The 11650-nt window shown below is 32.4% G+C and overlaps 1 non-coding gene across 1 annotated transcript; it reads left to right on the forward strand.

The window, feature by feature from the left end:
- Window positions 1–77: 77 nt before the first annotated feature.
- On the forward strand, window positions 78–181 carry LOC112100504. The gene has a single exon (XR_002906872.1). It is a non-coding gene; the product is annotated as a small nucleolar RNA R71 (small nucleolar RNA).
- Window positions 182–11650: the final 11469 nt, after the last annotated feature.

Raw genomic sequence — 11650 nt, forward strand, 5'->3', positions numbered from 1 at the left:
TACTTGTTGCCATTAGCCATTCTTGCACATTCGGCAATAATCCCTCCAAAAAGTATTGGTATTGGTGTCATTTCTCGTACCCATGATGTGGACACTTCAAGAGTAGCCCATTGAATCGCTCCCATGTTTCGAAAAACTGCTCGTCTTCTCTCTGGGTAAACTCTGAAATCTCCCTGCGAATAGCATTGGTTTTATGCACTGGAAAATATTTATTCAAAAATTTTGTTACCATTTGTTCCCATGATGTAATGCTATTAGCAGGCAATGTATTGAGCTATGAACGAGCTCTATCTTTTAAAGAAAATGGGAATAATCTAAGTTTAACATCATCGTTTGAAAAATTCGCATATCTAAATATTTGACAAATAGCATGAAAATCATTCAGATGATTATATGGGTCCTTATTTTCTAAGCCATAGAATGTGGGGAGACAATTTAGCACACTAGGTTTTAGTTCAAAACTCCTAGCAGCTACATTTGGGTATCTTATACACGATGTGCTCAAATTAGCCAAAGGACTAAAATAGTCCTTAAATGACCTCTCCTATGGTGCTTGTAAATCCATTCCAAATTTATTTTTAACGTGCTTGTATGTGTGAAGTGTTTTTTCTAGTTCATGGTCTATAGGTTCAAGATTATGTAATAATGACCTACGACCATGCATGTAAGAAACACAAAAATAAATGAGAACAAAACAAATAAAAATAAAGAAGAAGGAGAAATTACGTTACTAACCTTATCACGCTGTTAAAACCTTTCTATAAAAATACACAAAAATAAATACGTGAAATAAATTAACTAAAAATAAATTAATAAGATAAACAAAAAAAATTATAAAGAAAAACAAATTGAAAATTAAATTACAGAATTTTAAAGAAGAGAAAAAGAAAAGAAATACTAACCTTTAAATGTAGATTCACTTTTTTTTTCTTTTTTTTTTAATAAAAAAAATTACAAGAAAACAATTAAAAGAAATTATTCACAAAAATTAATTCTACGAATTAAAATAACTTACCTCCCCGGCAACGACGCCAAAAACTTGTTGTGCAAATTTTATTGAACTCGTAAGTGCACGAATCTATTGTAGTATAGATCAATGGTGACAAGTGTCGATCCCACGAGGAGGTGGATTTTAATTGTGTGTAGAATTAATTTTCTAAATGGGTGGTTGGATTTGTGGTGAAAATGATTTGGATTATCCTAAAATTGGAATTGAAATGGCGAGAATAATTTGAAGAGAATTCTATTGAAATGACGTACTTGGGTATCTGGATCCGTATCAACATGCACCATGGACTAAATATTCCTTATTAATGCCAATTAAATCATGAAGGGGGAATCCACACCTCATGAACCACACTCTAATCAATATGGTACTAAGGGCTTATCGTGCCAAATAATAATAACCTTGTACTAGGGAGCCGGTGTAACCAAGTGAGACATTATCACAAACAAATAAAAAGATATTATATAATAAATATTGAAAAGAGTGTAACTAATAAGTATTACTTATAGGAAATTTTTTTAAATAAATACGTAGAAAATAAAAAGGTAAATGGATAGAATACTTCTTGTACCAGAGCAAACTTCGTGCTGATAACGTGTTATAAATTTGGAGATAATGGATGTTATAATTTAAAGGGATTGTATGTAAGCAATTATTTAATTGGGAATATGTAAGTAAGGAATACTCAAATGAAGATTGAAGAAAACAAGCAAAATGCCTTGAGCGAGGAATTGAAATTGTCTTCATTCATTAACAAAGAAAGGGTTTATATAGGCATTACAAGGTGGAGTTATTCACAATTATTAATTATAAAAAGGATAATGGGAAGAGCAATAAGATGATAATGGGAGAACATTATTTTGGTGGGAGGGCATTATTTTGGTGGAATCCACCATGATTTACAACATGTCTAAATTTATATTATTAAAGTGACATGCTTTATGATTTTATTATTTTAAGATACTTGTAAGGAATACGCATAGGGCATACAGGAATGACAATTGTTACAAAATTAAACTTCATTTTTCAAATGTCATTTAGATGAGTTGAAGTCTGCAAAATGTTTCTTTAATATCATTAAACTGTTTCATGAATTAATAAACTATATAATGTCAATTATCATAAAAGAAAACAATATGCTTATATATTCTTGGATTCTGTAGATAGAATGTTATGAGATAGGCTCCAAATACTGATGGGAAATTAAAATTGGGTTCTTCGTGAAAAAAATAAAATAAAATAAATTGGGAAAAATTGGCTGAAATGGAAGTTCGTGTTGTGCTTTATAGTAAATTGTCAAAGTTTGCAATCAACCTGTATTTAACAAGGAGATGACAGGATTTGGCAAGAATTTGGTATTTTCGGAGTGAAGAGTATTAGTTTTGTTTCAATGCTTTTCTTAATCTCAGACGATCAAGAGAATCGTTATTTCATTCATGCACAGACAAGCACAAAGAGAAAACAAATGTATACACATGCAAACTTGAAAATAGGTTAATATACATTGAACTTCGAAGGTCGTGCATGAGCCTGGTTAATATTTTGGGCATTTCCAGTAGTGAGTGATACATGGATAACTGAATGTTACATAACTGAATTTGAGCAAAAATATTAATTCGCTCCACTGAATGTATAGGCATGATATCATTGCACAAATCTTTTATGCAAGGACACTAGCAGAGAAGTTGTACCATGTTGCTAGAATGATAGATCTTCCTGGAGGACATCTTGTAAGTCATGAGAGGACAGAAGAGGTATTTCCTTTGCCCAATAGATCAGACAAATATGCAAGTAGTCCAATTGGTTGTGTGAGACATTTACAATTAATGAATTATTAAATGGAGTACAGTTGTACAAACTGATTGGGAAAGTTTTCTTATCAAAGTCAGTAAAAAATTGTCGTAATCGAATTTGATTGAGACAAAAGGGTCCTTACATTTGTATTATGGACAATAATCTTCCTAATATTGAGGATTGACCTTGAGCGACTCAAGATTTTTGAATAACTGGGATTGAATTAAATCTTCACGCGTAAAATAATGTTATGAATTTATTGGTAGAAAGATGTCCCAATACTTCTTGAAGTTTTACTTTCCTAAATTATTGATATTTGTTTAATTTTACTTGGCTACAAATTAAGCATATAGACGTTAAACTCTTTCTTGAAATTTCAGGTCAATCAAACTCTCATCGACTTGATCAAGGCATCTGAAAAGAAGATAAGTCCACAAGATTGGACTAATCTGCCCCAGACAAGTTCTGGTAAGCACGCCACAATCAAGATAGTCTTTCTCTTTTCCATGTTATGTGTGGGCAATACTGTTAGAGCATACTTGCCTAACATAGGTTGAAAGCTTTTCATACTGAGTTTTCTATGAAGATAAACTCGTGGTTAATCCATAGAGTTCCCATTTTTCCAATAATATGTTCATGGATTTGGAAACCTAAGAGTTCCAGAAGGACACATGATAACTACTTAAGAGAGCTCAAATCAACACTGAAACTTTTTCCAGACACAAAAATCATCAGTGGTCAATTTGTTTTCAGCTAGGTTATCTTCCTCTCTGTTTGGTCAGGATTGAGAGGGACAATTAGCAATTTTGATATTTCTACATCAGAACTCTGTTTTCAGTTTTTGACATTTTCTATTGATATTTTTAGTTCTTTGTCAGGGGATTTGGCGAAAGGGATGTCATTCGTAAGAACAACTTTGGGACCAAGAAGTTATGTTTCAGACCCACTAGAGAAGCTATGTCTTTATCTATTATACCTCTGTGGCCTCTTCATGTTAGCATTTGAGTATGCGAGAAGGCTTCTACAGAGTCTGATGATTTTCTAAATAAATCATGCAATTTATTTTGTTCCATCAAATCCATACCTTATTAGTTGATGTGGAAACGAATCGTCACAAATCTGCAAGAATAAAAATAAGCTCCCTCCAATCTCCCAAAAATCAGGAACTAACACAAGAAGATCCCAACGAACACGAATCGATTGCTAGGAACTGGAACCTTCACAAGAAAATCTCCTTCACGAACGGATCATCACAAGTTTATGTCACTGATGATCGGAGGATAATAACGTATTTGGAAAATCCCCTCAATTGACGAAGCAAGAACCCATTGCCTTTTTTCCTTTTCTCTCACTCTCTTTTGATGTTGCTTTGATTCTTGTGATTATTATTTTACGTGCTATCACTCACTCTTGTAGTATTTATATAGTACAATAAGTGTAGTTTAATTCAAATCAACTTTCTAGAGTTATTTGATAAGCTACATCTTATGTGATTAGGATTAAGATAAAATACTAATTTTATCTCATAAGAATCCTAGACAAACTCTAAGTTTATCTTATCACTTACATTAGATTAATCCATCCCATCATGGACATTAAATCTAACATCTACCACTCGCATGTGATGGGATGATTGAGTAATCATAGCAACGAGAGTAGAGTTTTGGGCATAAAGCCACAACCGCAGTATCATACGGGCAAATGCTACGTGTGACCCATGAACAATATAAATTGGAGCTTGTAGAGCGAAAAAAATCTCAATTGCACTTTTTGCAAGAGATTTAAATAACTTATTCATTATATTTCCTAGATTTCATTATCCTTTACATCGGTACAAACATATTTAATCCCTCAACAAAAATTATGTTGACGTTGTGCACTCTATGTATTCACAATTGTATTCATCCCTAGGCAGATTATACAACTGGTCGACCAGTGAATGCATAAGTCAGATGTAAGGAGAATAAATCTTCGTACTCTACTCATATCTTTTAGTTCTAGGCTAGTTGCTTTCTTAGACATGTTTCATAGATCGAATAACATTATAGTCGTAGAAAAAACATGCTAAAGTAGCTATCACCAACCTTTCCTTTTAAGATATAGTCAATGGTAACTAAGGAAACTGTTGACGTCTTTCTTATACCTCGAAAGAACTTACACAATGAGGAATCAGGGATTCATTCACTCATTTTCCTTTCAATCACAAAAGCACACATGGTATGAATCACGCGTTACAGTGAATTCTCTTTGTATAAGAGCATATGTCTAGCTATCCACTGTACATATCTTAAATTAGTCGCTTATTCGAGCGCCTAATTTGAGTCTCAATAAGCTTGCCTTCATAAGGCACCAAATGAACTAATATCTGGCTTAATTAGGTTCTTTATCTTGATCCAGTCAAGGCGACATTTTCAAGATATAAGCTCCATGAGTACGTATCCAGTACTTTCTCTTAATATTGTGTCTCATCCTAGCTTGCTTTCATTAACAATTGAAGTGACCGCTTGTGTAAGAAAGCTGGTCATAACCTGAGGACATATCTTTTAATAATTATATATATGTGTGTAATCATGCTAATTAGTATCTTATGAGAATAAATCAAAATAATTTTATTGCATAAAGAATTTATTAAGTACAACTTTTATAATATGCGCAATCCTGATGATTGCATATGTGCGATAAAAACATCTCGTGTCATGGCTTTAGTTAATGGATCTACAACCATGAAGTGTGTAGATATGTGTTGCATCAACACTTCCTTTTTCACCACAATATCTCTCACAAAATTGTACTTTGTCTCTATGTGTTTAGATTTGCTGTGGTATTTTGCATCCTTGGTAAAGGATATGGTTGCTTGGCTATCACAATATTTGGTTACTGGCTGAGGATGACCAATAACGATCTCGAGATAATTTAAGAAGCGCCTAAGCCAAACAGTCTCTTGTATTGTGACTGAACATTCTACATATTCTGCTTCCATAGTCGACAGAGTTGTGCATGTTTGCTTCTTGTTACTCCACAAGATCGCACTGCAACTAAGTAGAAATACGTATCTTGAGGTTAATTTGCGCTCATCAAGATCGCCTCCCCAATCAGCGTATGTGTATTCAATTTACCGTAAATCACCTCCTTGATAACATAAAGAATAGCCGGTAGTGCCTTTCAGATATGCTAAAATTCTTTTGACAACATTCCAGTGTTTGCGCCCAGGATTTGATTGGTATCTGCTTACCAACCCCATAGCATAACAAATATATGGTCTTGTACACATCATAGCATACATGAGACTTCCAACAGCATTAGAGTATGAAACTCATGTCATTTCATTTCGTTCCTTTGAAGTCTTTGGACACATTTCAAGGTTAAGAGTTTGTCCTTTAGATATGGGAGTATCCATAAGTTTACACTTCTCCATTTTAATTTTTTCAAGAATTCTTCTAATATAAGACTCTTGTGACAGAGCTAGAAGTTTTCTAGAACGATCCCTATGGATTTTAACTCCCAAGATATAAGATGCTTCACCCATATATTTCATTTCAAAGTTTAAAAATAATCATTCATTGATGGTTTGAACAAACTCTATATTATTTCCAGCCAACAATATATCATCCACATATAACGATAAGATGACAAAGTTACCCTCTGTCCTTTTAACGTATGCACAATGATCTTTTTCAGTCATTGAGAATCCATAAGTCATCACAGATTCATGAAACCTAAGATACCATTGCTTGGAGGATTGTTTTATCCCATATATAGACTTTTTGAGCTTGCAAACTTTGCGCTCTTGATCATTGATTATATAACCATCTGGTTGTTCCATATAAATTTCCTCCTTTAGCTCTCCATTGAGAAAAGCTATTTTAACATCCATATGATGTAATTCAAGATCCATATGTGCAACGATGGCTAGAATTAATCTTATAGAGGCAAACCTTACCATTGGGGAAAAAGTTTCCTCATAGTCTATACCCTCTTGTTGGTTATATCCTTTCGCTAACAAGCATGCCTTGTATCTTTCAATTATGTCATATGCCTTTCATTTAACACGTAAAACCCATTTGTTTCCAATGGCCTTACGGTAGAGCGGTAGATCAACCAAGTCCCAGACGTAGTTTGATCTCATTGACTTCATTTATTCATCTATTGCTTTAATCCACAATTACTTAGTTGATGATGTGATAGCCTCAATATAAGTTCTTGGCTCATTACCATCATGTGAAGCAATCATAAACGCCTCCCCCTCAATCTCAAAACGATGACGTGGTATGGTTGTACGATTACTTCTTCAAATTGAGTTGTCAAGTGGAGTAAAGTCATTTTGTGGTTGACTGCCACTAGAATTAGAATTCCCAGACATATCTAGGTTTCTCTCAATTTGTAAATCAGAAGTGTCATTCATCTCTGAATCATTTAACTCGTATAGATGGATGTCTTTATGGACCTCTGAAATGCTAAGGAATTCATTTTCCAAAAATGTGACATCTCGTGATTTTATCTTAGTTATAGTTCTATCATCATGTTCACCTATGAACACATACCCTTGGGAGTGTTCTGGGTATCTTAAAAAGATACATTTCTTTCCTCTCGGATCTAATTTCCCATGTTTATGAGATGGGTTATGAACATACGTTGCAGACCCCAGGGATGCAAATGAGTAAGATTAGGTTTTCTATGTGTCCATAGCTCATATGGAGTGGAACTTACTGACTTACTCGGAACTCGATTAAGTACATAAGTGGCAGTCAACAATGCATCCCTTCAGTAAGAAACTGGAACTAGCACGAGCAGATTGCAACGAATAAAAATCGATTGCTAGGAACTGGAACCTTCACGAGCAAATCACCTTCACGAACAGATTGTCAAGAGTTTATGTCACTAATGATCGGAGGATAATCACGTATTTGGAAAATCCCCTCAATTCATGAAGCAAGAACCCACTGCCTTTTTTCCTTTTCTCTCACTCTCTTTTGATGTTGCTCTGATTCTTATGATTATTATTTTACGTGCTATCACTCACCCATGTAGTGTTTATATAGTACAATAGGTGTAGTTTAATTCAAATCAACTTCCTAGAGTTATTTGATAAGTTACATCTTATGTGATTAGGATTAAGATAAAATATTAATTTTATCTCATAAGAATCCTAGACAAACTCTAAGTTTATCTTATCACTTACGTTAGATTAATTCGTCCCATCATGGGAGTTAAATCTAACAGAGTCTAAAACCGGTTAGAGTGCGAGCCTCTCCCACTTAAGCCAGAATGTAGTGAACCCTATTTTTTACTGGTAATTTTCAGTTTGCTTCCCAATCTTTCTTCTAGAACAAAGACAACTAGCTAGAAAACAATACATACTATCCTCACTGTTTCTATCCCTTCTTTTTGCAGGGTTTCACTAATTTGTCACACTAATGGCGCGGCTCTTTGCATTTTAAACAGTTTGCTTACAGGATTCTTGAGTAAATCTACTAAAAGTTATACAAAAGATCATAAATAAACCAGAATCTGCTGTGGGAGAGATCAGAACAACCGATACAACAAAGCATATTAATCATATGCATATGGAAAGGAAAGAATAAACTGGAGATAGCCTTTGTTTTTTCACTATAAAAAAATTATGCTAACTGATACCACTATATCTATCTCTCTCGCAGCATAAACAAAATGAAAACAATGCGCAAGGAGGGGAATACTGTTTTTTGTATCTAAGGCAGTAAATATTGCTGCTTATATTAGAGTAACGGCAAGAGCTCAAGATTTTATTAATATTATTATTATTTTCAACACTTGTCAGTTATATATTCTCAAAGATTAGAAACTCGACTTACAACAGTAGGGGAAAAATGTTAGTAAAATAGTGGAATTTGAGCTAGATTGCAGTACAGGCTGTGATCTAAATGTTAAAACCCAACAGAAAAATGGCTATTAAGGACCAGATTGGTTGACATTTGATGTGGCTTCTAAAATAATCGACTTCAGCTTTGCTGGATACATTATTATTTATGAGATAATGAATGTAACATCAAACCACTTTTAAAAGATTTTATCAATCGCTTAAGAGAGTCTTTGGTGTAGTGGTTGGTTTGTTGTTTTGATAAAGTTGAGGACATGTTTAAGGTTTTATGAGGACTCAAAATATTTTTTTCCCATATATGTGAAAATAGTAGGATTTGATTTCCAATTTGAATTTCTCACAGCCAAATTCACGGATGAAAGTCGAACATAAAATCTCATTTAACACCATCTGTCAATTTGGTTTGGGATTGTTATTTTCGAAATGACTATAGGTGTCGAATAAATTTTATTATTGAAATTAATAACCTTGATAGATATAAATTTAAAATATATATGAAATTTTTTTATGTCAATTTTTAATTATAGTTTCTCTAAGAACTATTTTAAAAAATGAAGATACAGTAAAATCTTTTTATAGTAATGATTTATTAGGAATAATTTTTGTTTAGTCATCTTAAGAAATCCGCTTCTACATAGTAATAATTATTTGTGCATTACAAAAGTATATGTTATGTTAGATTAAATGAACTTGCTTCCACATAATACAATTACACAATGAGAGAAAATTATTAAAGAGAATGTAAACATTTAGAGATTTTTAAGATGACTTTACATATTTCTAACAATGGTACATAGATAATAGATATATTGGATTTGACATGCTCCATTAGTAAATTATTAATACAGTGTATATTTTACCTCTATATCTTTGTAATAAAGATAACTAAGTTAAAAAAATAATTTTTGTAATTATACCTCTATTAAATTATAATCCCCTCATGGTACCAAATTAATCTGGTCTCAATATTATAAATATAGAGAGGTTTCGCTATAATATTTTTTAAATGTAAGGGCAAAAAAGAGTACTAATAAAAGTTGAGCTAGTTTGTTTTGAAATATATATATGTTTTAAGAAAACAACTTAAAACAATAAAAAGATGTTTCTCACCGCAAGAAATAAGTTTTTTAGAAACAGCTAAACAAATTGTTCTATAATTTTTGAAAATAGAAAACAGAAACTGTGGTAACATTTATATTATATAAAATAGGTCATTATTCTTTCAAAATCCATAGTTATCCTGCACACACCGTAATGTAAGTTGATACTTGATCATCATCACTTTTCACCTTCACATGATCAATTCTAGAAACCCTAAAAAATAAAAACTTGTAATTATTAAACAAAACAACAAAAAGAACAAGAAGAAGAAACGAAAAATGTAAAGAGCGTACTTGGAATTGCTTGGGGGCTACAGAAGTTAGCTTTTGCTGTGATTGGGAAGACGAGTGAATGAATGATTGATTGATTGATGAAATCAAAAAGCAAAGCAAAAAGATCGAAATGGAAATTGTAAGTTGAAATGTTTTTCTAAAGAGAGAGATTCTAAAATAACTAATTGCGTTGGTGCCAGGTAATATTCCAAATTAACCAATCAAAGATTCGAAATGAATGATGCCAATGCAGTTACCAAATATACCCCTTAGGAATATCCCAATATGATCCTCCAGTATGCGCGATGCAGAAGCAAACAAACAAGTTACCTTGCCTCTCTGGTCTTTACTTTCAAGTCTCTCAATTGATGACTCGATTTCCAGATAAGCATAATTTATATACATATTTTACCCTTTATTGTATATTTGTTAGTTATTTTTATTTTTTATTTTTAATTAATTGAATTATTTTATTGAATAGAGAATTAATTGGAGATTATGAACAAAAAGTGCATAAAAAATCCATAAGAGGAAAGAACTAAAGAATTAAAGATTATGTTCCAAAGCTTCCGCATGAGCTTAAGATAATTAAAGAAAGATTTTATTTAATTTGGAATGCATGTGCGGCATTAAAGGAAGAAATCATTAATTGGCCTTTTGCTTTGGAAGTCAAACGTGTGGCTAGCTTTCCAATTTTAATAAGGAAATAATATACAAAGGATTTGGCATGTGAGAGTGAATATGGGCTTAAAGGAGGCGGTTTCCTAGCAATTATAATTGGAGAAGAATTCGGTCAACTAGCATTATAAAAGGGGGGAGCCGCCAAAGAGGAGGAAAAAGCAGAGTATTCGGCAGATGAGAGAAGAAAAATAGCAGCAGCAGTTTAATTCTTCATGGCTGGATTTTATTTTATTTGTTGTCCCAATTTAAGTATGTCTAGTTAATTTTCTTATACTGAGGTTAAGGATGAAATCCTATTCAATGAAATAATTATCTTTTTATTTAATTAATTCCCTACATGCATGCTTTGATGATTATGATTTTTGTTTCACATAATTAGTTGGATGTTATTAAAATATTTTCATCAATTCTGTCATGCATTATTGATTGTTAAGATTAATATTCAATTAAATCTATGCTTGAATCTATAAAGTTTATACATGATTATCTTTCATTCTATATCTTTCATTAAAGAGTTGGACTATTGGCGCACCTCTAACTTTCTTGTTAAACCCATTTTCTCTACATATTCTTTTTAATTCCTAAAATAACCCTCATTTGTTGCACTTTCTTAATAAACCCCTGTGTCGATACTTTAAAAAAAAATTGTTAGGCGCTCTCTCTCACCCTTCTCCCATTCCAACCACTTTCAATCTCTTCTTGATTATAGCATCATGAATTTATGATTTTTATCTAAATCTGTTTTGTTTTTCCTAGTAGGTAATAACCTTAGTAGATACATAAAGACATGTGTGCGAATCTTTAAAAAAAAAAAATTGGAACTTCACAAAATTATCTTTCCTACAAAACCTTTATTTATATTTAGATCAAATTCTTATTCTATGACAAATCATTGTTTTTTCAAATTTTATAGATTTAATGAGTTTATAATGGAGAAAA

This window comes from Citrus clementina, unplaced genomic scaffold (assembly GCF_000493195.1).
Source record: "Citrus clementina cultivar Clemenules unplaced genomic scaffold, Citrus_clementina_v1.0 scaffold_3, whole genome shotgun sequence".
NCBI lineage: Eukaryota > Viridiplantae > Streptophyta > Magnoliopsida > Sapindales > Rutaceae > Citrus > Citrus x clementina.